At 36.6% G+C, this 8567-nt stretch overlaps 1 protein-coding gene across 1 annotated transcript in view; it reads left to right on the top strand.

Annotated features, from left to right (window-relative positions):
* Positions 1 to 2684: 2684 nt before the first annotated feature.
* The window catches only part of WNK3 (WNK lysine deficient protein kinase 3), a gene marked incomplete in the record, with an annotated part of 2462820 nt that continues 2456937 nt past the window's right edge, over positions 2685 to 8567 (top strand). The window contains 1 exon segment of the mRNA XM_044079290.1: positions 2685 to 2974.

Here is an 8567-nt window from a genome sequence, read left to right as displayed (position 1 = left end):
GGTCCTGCTCAGTTTGATAAGTGAGCACTATTAAGTGCTTGCAAAGGATTGCAAGAACTTGTGCTTATAGACAGTAGCAAGAACATTTAAGCATGTTGACTTAAAGGTATATATGACTGAGCCTCTTGTGATCTTTTTTCTAGTATTGTACCCATGTCCCTATGTTCTGAAAAAAGGGGGTGCAATTTATGACACAGTCTATGTGGCTATTTGTAACAGTTTTGTACCTTTACAATTATGATAATATTAGGAAATATTATGTCATAGGGTCAAGTTGCACTCTAAGATTGAGCAGTTAAAAAAAACAATGGCAGCAGAAAACATTGCGTCCATATTTATACTTTAATGTTTGTGGAAAAAATAATTCAAATGTTACTATGGCTGTATGGCATAGAAGGATGGAGCCCTGACTGCAACCCTGATGGTGCATGTTCAAAGAATGGCAAAGCTTTGGAACAGTAGGGTGGGGTGGTGGTGGGAAAGAGTGGCTTTTTGTTGCCTGCCTCTTCCATTTTTGAAGAAAAAAGTGGATTTTCTTCTTGCGTGTAGTGCTGCATGTGACATCAATAGCTGTACTTGGTTAGCACATTAAAAGAAAAACTAGTGGCATGTAGGACAAAGTATGTAACTTTGCACATCAATGCAGTGGCCCCAGGTACACTAAGGAGCAATGAAAGGAGAACTAAAATTGGTGCTGGTTGACTTGACTGGAGGACAAGCAAGGAGGGGGAAAAAATAAATAAATTCAAATATTACAAGCACCTCAGAATTTAATATATATATATATATATATATATATATATATATATATATATATATATATATTAATATATATGGATTCCTATTACAAGAACGAAAATTCACTACTTCGAACTTGTAATAGGAAGCCTCACTTCTACGAAAGTTCACTCTAACAAAAGTGAACTTTTGCGTAAGTGCACTTCACCATAAATACCGCAGCACAGTGGAGGACATAAAAAACAAGCTATGTCCCCCACTATGGTGCGATAGTCACAGACCTTACGGTTAGGGCACGGGTTAGGGTAAGGGGATAGTTACTAAAGCTATCCCCTTACCCTAACCCATGCCCTAACCCTACGGTTCGTGACTATTGCACCATAGTGGAGGGCATTGCGATGTCCTTCACTGCGCTGCAGTCGTCACAGACCTTAGGGTTAGGGCACAGGTCATGGTAAGGGGATAGCCCGTAGGGCTATCCCCTTACTATGACCTGTGCCCTAACCCTAAGGTCCGTGAGTACAACATGGAAGTTCGGTACAACACCCATTCGTTGTACTGAACTTCGCATAAGTGCACTTTTGATTAAGTGCACTTTCGCTGCAGTGAGCATTCCATGCACTATTTCGAATTAGTGAAAATTCGATCTAGTGTATGGAACCCACACATATATATATATATATATATATATACACACACACACACACACACACACACACACACACACATAATCAACCCCCTTTTTTTGAGATATATATATATATATATATATATATAAAATCATACTGGGCTGCTGATGTAGTGGACCATTTGTAACCTATACAGTGATCCCACCAATTTGCCAAGACATTAATTAAAACCGGCCCCCAACCTAGTTCCATAAAGGTTAGAGGGATCCTATATATATATTTAGCCAAAACTTCTTTTAGTCAGCAGCTTTTTTGCTGACTTAATTTGATATTTTTGTGGAAGATCATATAATACTGTACTGGGGATTATGCCTTTCCTTTGTCTTATGTAATTTCAGAGTTTGCATATTTAATTAGCAGGAGGTACGGTGGGGTAAAGGGGGTCTTGCCCCATTGCAAAAACATTGTTTTTAATTTGTATGTTCAGAAGGTCTTTGAGTATGTGCTGTCATCAATTTTTTTGACGTTCTGTATGTCAACATTTAATAGTTTAGATATTTAGTAGGCCCATTAAAATGTATTTATTTATGCATTTATTCATATATATGTGTGTATGTGCATGTATATATGTTGCTGACCGGGAGTGTCCGACTGAGCTAAAGCCCTTTTTCAGCAAATGTTTTTATATGTGTATAGAAACATAAAATACACACATAATATATATGAGAGTGTGTGTATACATACGTACATATATATAATATTACAATGATTCTTTTTTTCATTATAGGTGTGTGTATATACATATTTATAACTTTACACCTCTTTCCATAAAGGCTACAGGGGTCATATATGTATGCAGACATATACCTATAAGGCCACTCTAGCCTATATGCATAAAATGAAGGCATTCTTTTAAATTGCTCCAGGCATTGACCGTAATAAACCTTATTTTTTTTAAGTTGCTCACAAATATACATCGGGTTGACTACAAAGAGTACTCCTGGCTGTGTAAACAAATAATAGCAATCATTACAAATATTCCCTTAAGAAAAACCATGTTTATTCGTGCCCTCTTGTACTGTTATCGCTCTAAGTCAACAGTACCAACATTATGAAAACAATCTCATTTATCGTTCCGTATTTTTGATTTATTCATTTTTAGACGTGAACGGCTGACAGCTGTGCCCAGAAATCCAAGGTCTGCACTCGTTTTCAGTACGAATTTCAGACATTTCTTTCTATTCACTATTTCATTTTTCACACGGAACCGCTTTGGTAAACTACAACATCCACGACAGCTTAGAACGTTTGATACGTGCGCGTGCCCAAAGTCCTGCAGTCGCGGATTTCAAGACAGCAGCTGTGTAAGGACGCAGAAACGTGCGCGCGCGTTTGTGGTGAAGTAGAGTAGTCCGTCTCTGGTGAAATGAAGCTCATTTTGGGCCATGAAGGCTCGCGGGTCTTTTTCTTTGTGCTGTGCTGAACAACAAGAGGTGTTTACCGTTAACTGTACTTTTGGTGTTTGCTTTTGGTGGCTTATTTAGCATTTAGCCGCTCAGGAAGCGGAGAGTCGAGTGCGCGCTCATTGAGTACCGGGAAGGAGGAGGGTAAGTACAGCAACAGTACAACGGTATATTGTTAATGTGGTATAGACGTAGCTGATTTATTTACTATTATTAATTTATATAGTTTTGAGTAGTATTGGATGGTAGCCCAGAGATGGCCTTTATTGAGGGTAAAGGCAACTTTTCAGGTGTTTTTATTTCATACCATAGTTAAATAGCACTTAAGGTTATATGTGGGCGTGTGTTTTGTGTTTTGGTGACAGGAATTCTAGACGTTGTAATTATTGCGTTCAGCACAGAACGGAAAGTGCAAGTACCCCCATGGAAAGTCTGTATTCAGATTTATGTTTTTGTGTGTGTGGACTAGTCTGCTGGTTTATGTAGTTACGGATGTAAATGCATTTGTTCCTGGGTTTGAGGAATGTGCTCAGATGTATGCAATGCGAACTATTACATGGAGTGCGTGGGTCTGTTTTGATAAATAATACAAGCATGCTTACTTTAATTTTATTTAACTTTTTGTGAACTGGGTAGATTGGGTAAAGGCAGTGTAGATTTTCACATGTAGTGATAGCTGGTATAATGCATGTACGGTTATAGATTGGCATGTTGGTATTTGTAGGTGACATTTGTGGATATGTTTAGTGATTTGAAACATTTGGGAAACTGTATTTAAATAATGATTCTCAGTAATACGGGTAGTTTTGTTGTAATTCATATCCTGTATACCTTTTAGATAAGATTAGATATGGAGGTACAGTTTGTATTGGACACTGTATCGAAATTTTACCCCACAACTCAATACACGAACTTTTCCCCAAGTACCTATACCTCTCAACTGTACAGGTTTTCGCAGAATGTCCAGATTTTGGCCTCATATTTTTGGTGTGTTTTTTCATAAAATTGTTTTTTTCTGGTAAATTAGTAAATAATTAAAGATTGAAGTTTGAAAATAGACAGACATTTGAGTTTCAGACTTTATGTCCTTCAGAAAAATCATACTAATGCAAAAACTGCTCAAGCTTTTAATAACAAGATTTAAAAATTGTTCCCATTTTTGGGCTTTTGTCCCACTTTTAATTATGGCTTTGCAGTTCACAATGCCCTTTTACTGGGTGTATGCTTTTTGTACCAGACTAAACAAACATATGAAAATAAAATGACCTTTTTAATTTTTTATATATATATATATATATATATATATATATATTTTTTTTTTTTTTTTTTTTGCAGCAAGTAGAAGCACGTAAAAATCTACTGCCAATCATTAGCGGACCGGAGTTCCGCTGTGGCGACCCCTAACTGGGAAAAGCCGAAGGACACAACAACAAGAAGCTTTTGTTTTTGTAAAAAAAAAATTTGGAACCTCTGTTTTCCTATTACTACTTCCCCATTACAAATAATATAATCATAATCCCCACTTTAGACAGACCAGTGGAACCTGATTACTGTACTAAGTCACTGACATCATAAGGCAGTTTTTAGGGGAGGCCCAAAAAAGTTGCTAATGCCAAGTTTATTAAAAATCATGATTTTTCTGTTTTGTAGACCATAGGATGAACACGTGTAGCCTTGATGGCTGCGTTCTGTTTGGTTACAGGGTTGTTCAGATCTTGTGTGTTTGTGTTTTGGGATAGAACGTCATTCTGTATCACCTGGGTGTTATAAAGGTAGATATTTTATTGGGCTACATCATACTTGGTTCATGCAAATAAGTGGAAGGAGAGGAAGACATCTAACTGCTTCACCTCACACCTCCAGTAGGTTCTCTCTCTCCCATTTGTCCATTCTAGTGGTTTAATAGTCTTGGTGCATGAGTGCCATCCAGATCTGGGTAGGGTGTTTTATGTTTTAAACCCTTTTCTGCAGTGACAGTCTGTAACATAGCACTGCTGGGCTTGAGGGTGTGCTTGCTTGCAGGCTTCCACTTGTGCATCAAACCCCATCTGTAATTCATCAGTGTTTGGTTGATGTGAGGCAGCCTTGGCTTTTTTTTTTTTTTTTTTTGATGCAACAGCTGACTGTGACCACAGCTGGTTGGACGTCTCCTTTCCTTCCCTGGGGATGGGTGTTATGGCTACAGACCTTCACTTCCATTGCCCCCACACACACCTGACTGTTACAGGACTGTGGTTACTAGTTGAACATATGTTGGTTGAGTTGCAGGTCAGATTCCATCTCTCTGTGTCATAGAGCTGACATGGAGGTATGGAGTTCTTGTTGAATAGTATGATGTTGTGAATATCACTTATGCAATGCATGCATACCCACCTGTTTGTTTTTGCATCTGTAATTGTATCCACATATGCAAGTACATACAGCACTTAAATCACGTGTGCAACTGTATGCTTGCTATGTGCAAGCTTTGTTTGTGTTAAGCGTGTGTGAAAAATACTCATAACCTCATCTTCAAATACTATAAATATGTGTGCCCATGGTTATATTTTTTAAGTACACGGCCCAGCAGGTGTTGCCTACTTAATGAATAGTACAATTTTTTTTTTTTTTTTGGGGGGGGGATTTCCATAATCATATTTTAGGTGTGCTTTGACTACGTTTTACATTCCTCTGCCAGTCAGAAGCTTGGTCTTTAAAGCTTGTCTAACGGACAACACCATAACACATTTATATTTGGTAAATGCAGTGACACCTAATTGACTCTACACTAAACAGGTGTAACCACACGTCCAGGATATTGAGAGGTATGAGCAGACACAAGCAAAATCTTATTTGCAAATACTCAAAATATTTTTCACACACAATACTTAAATAGACAAAACAATTACATATAGATAGTCTGCTAGTTAGCACAGCGGATTAAGATTGAGCTGTTAGATGCTTCCTGTGTTCCAGGGTTTTATTCCCTCAGCCTTCATTTGCCTGTGTGACTCCAAGCAACTCTGTTTACTAGACAGTAATCCCAAGCTGAGTATGAAAAAGTTGCTTGTGGATCGCTGCTGTACCCTGGTTAGTAAATGAATAAGGCCTTGTTTTTGGTGTGCATTGGGCATATTTTCACTCCTTTGCTTGCTTATTGCTTGTTTTAAGACTTTATATATGTGCGTTTGCATGGTTATTTACATGTGTGTTTATAGATAATATATGTGCATGTGTACATGTAGGTGTGTATGTATGTACGTGTGTGTGTGAATGTGTATATTTGTATACAGACGTGTGTGTATATGTAATGTGCACAGGCATATGTATAAATACATTGTCATTCTAGTCATTCTACCAACTATATACAAAATCATAGAAAAATGTATCCACAGACAGCTCCTCATGCACTTAATAGCAAATAATCTTCTTTCTCTGAATCATGGATGCCTGCCCAACGACAGCAACTCTACAGCCCTGCTGCATTTCACTGACGCCATCAACAAGAACAGAAACTGTGGTAGCCTTTTTCGTTGTCTTTATTTCTGGACTTGTTGAAAGCTTTTGACACAGTGTCTCAGCCCATTCTACTTCTTCAAAGACTTTCCAGTATTGGTCTTTCTCACTCCTCCTTGTTATGGTTCCAAAGTTACTTGTTTAATGGATATCAGGCAGTCAAATGGCAAAGCTAGCACCCATCCTTCCTATCTGTCATAGTTGGTGTATCCCATACTATGGCCTTTCCTGTTTGACAAGGGTACATAGTTTATAAAGATATTAATCAAACATGCAAAACAGTTGTAACATGCAGATGACTGCTTTAATCTGCTTCACTCCTACCTTAAAACATACTTCAAAAACTTTCACAAGAATCTTTTGATAGTATAGAATCCTGGCAAGATAACTCATAGCTGCTGCTTAACGCCAAAAAGACAAAACTGCTCCTGTTCACTTTCAAATCATACTTGCATGTAAAAGACCGGTTTAATATAACTTCAGCAAACAACACCAAAATTTACCTAGTTCCAGATATAAAGCTATTGGGAATCGCTTTAAATGACATGAAATTTGGCCTTCACACTCTTAACATTCAAAAAGACCCATCCAAAACAATATGCTGAAGAGATCCAAACATTTCCTAACAGTAAATAAAGGGAAGCAATAGCCAAATCCCGTTTGCTATCAACACTTCTGTATGCCTCATAAATATTAAATTACCAGCATCACAAAGAAATTAGCTTGAATATGCTTCAGTAAGATCGCTAAATTTGCTGCAAATATACAGTACCAAATTCATCATTGTGAAGCCCTCAAACAGCTAAACTTGGCCGAATTCTGTCTTAGCCTCCATCCCTCTTGGCTGTAACAACATTTAACCCAGACAAATTCCCATCCTTACTTAATGTGATTCAGCATTATAACCAAACGGAAGTTTATGATCCCCAGAAAAATTCCTACTTGCACAGCCAAATCTCACAACTCAGCAGGCGATGCACTTCATTCAAACTATTTTTTCAAAAAATCACTCTGTCTCCTAAAACAACTGAAAAAAACATAAGCTTTTAAATCTAGTGTCAACCATCCTCTAAAATGACTGTGGTTATGCTATCATTCTGCTGCTGGTTAGTTATGTATGCCATATTTTACAAATCCCTGCTTAGTCGCTCTTCTTTTCTGCACCTTCTGCTTAATTTACTAAAGTCCATCCCCTCTGTGTACATGTGCGTATGGCATTTTTAAAATTATCTTCCCTGTACCTTGTTTAGTGCTGCACTGTATGTGATAACTGTTTACCCTACTGTCGATCTCTTGTTCAATCATGTTAATTATAGTTTACTGCCATATGTCTTTGTCTCTTTGTAATTCCTAAATTGTATTGTACCTTTATGTTGATGGCTGAAAATCTATTGCAAATACCCAGACACACGCACAGTTGTTTCTGAATGTTAAATTTTGTACTATGATTATTCTCTGTTGTCTTGTACATTGTATAGTGGAGTTTTATTCCATGGCCTCTGCTGAAAAAGGGCTCCCATGCTAAGTTGGACTGTCCTGTTACCTAACATGCAATAAAATATGTGCGCGTGTAAATGTGTGTGTGTGTGTGCTCATGTGTGTGCGCGCGCATACGTATATATTGTGTGCATACGTATATATTGTGTGTACGCTTGTATACGTATATATATATATATATATATATATATATATATATATATATATATATATATATTAGTGGTGTGTGTACACACACACACACACACACACACACACACACATATATATATATATATATATATATATATATATATATCTATCTATATAGTGGTGTGTGTACACACATATATATATATATATATATATATATATATATATATATATATATATATATATAGTGGTGTGTGTACACACATATATATATATATATATATATATATAGTGGTGTGTGTACACACACATATATATATATATATATATATATATATATATATATATATATATATATAGTGGTGTGTGTGTGTACACACACACATATATATAGTGGTGTGTGTGTGCACACACACACACATATATATAGTGGTGTGTGTGTACACACACACACATATATATATAGTGGTGTGTGTGTGTACACACACACACATATATATATAGTGGTGTGTGTGCACACACACATATATATATAGTGGTGTGTGTACACACACACATATATATATATATATATATATATATATATATATATATATATATATATATATATATA

The sequence above is a fragment of the Protopterus annectens genome, chromosome 8.part0 (assembly GCF_019279795.1).
Source record: "Protopterus annectens isolate FY-2018-M chromosome 8.part0, PAN1.0, whole genome shotgun sequence".
NCBI classification, from domain to species: domain Eukaryota; kingdom Metazoa; phylum Chordata; order Ceratodontiformes; family Protopteridae; genus Protopterus; species Protopterus annectens.
The sequence above is the reverse complement of the archived record's forward strand: the minus strand, read 5'-3'. Positions and strand labels throughout refer to the sequence as shown.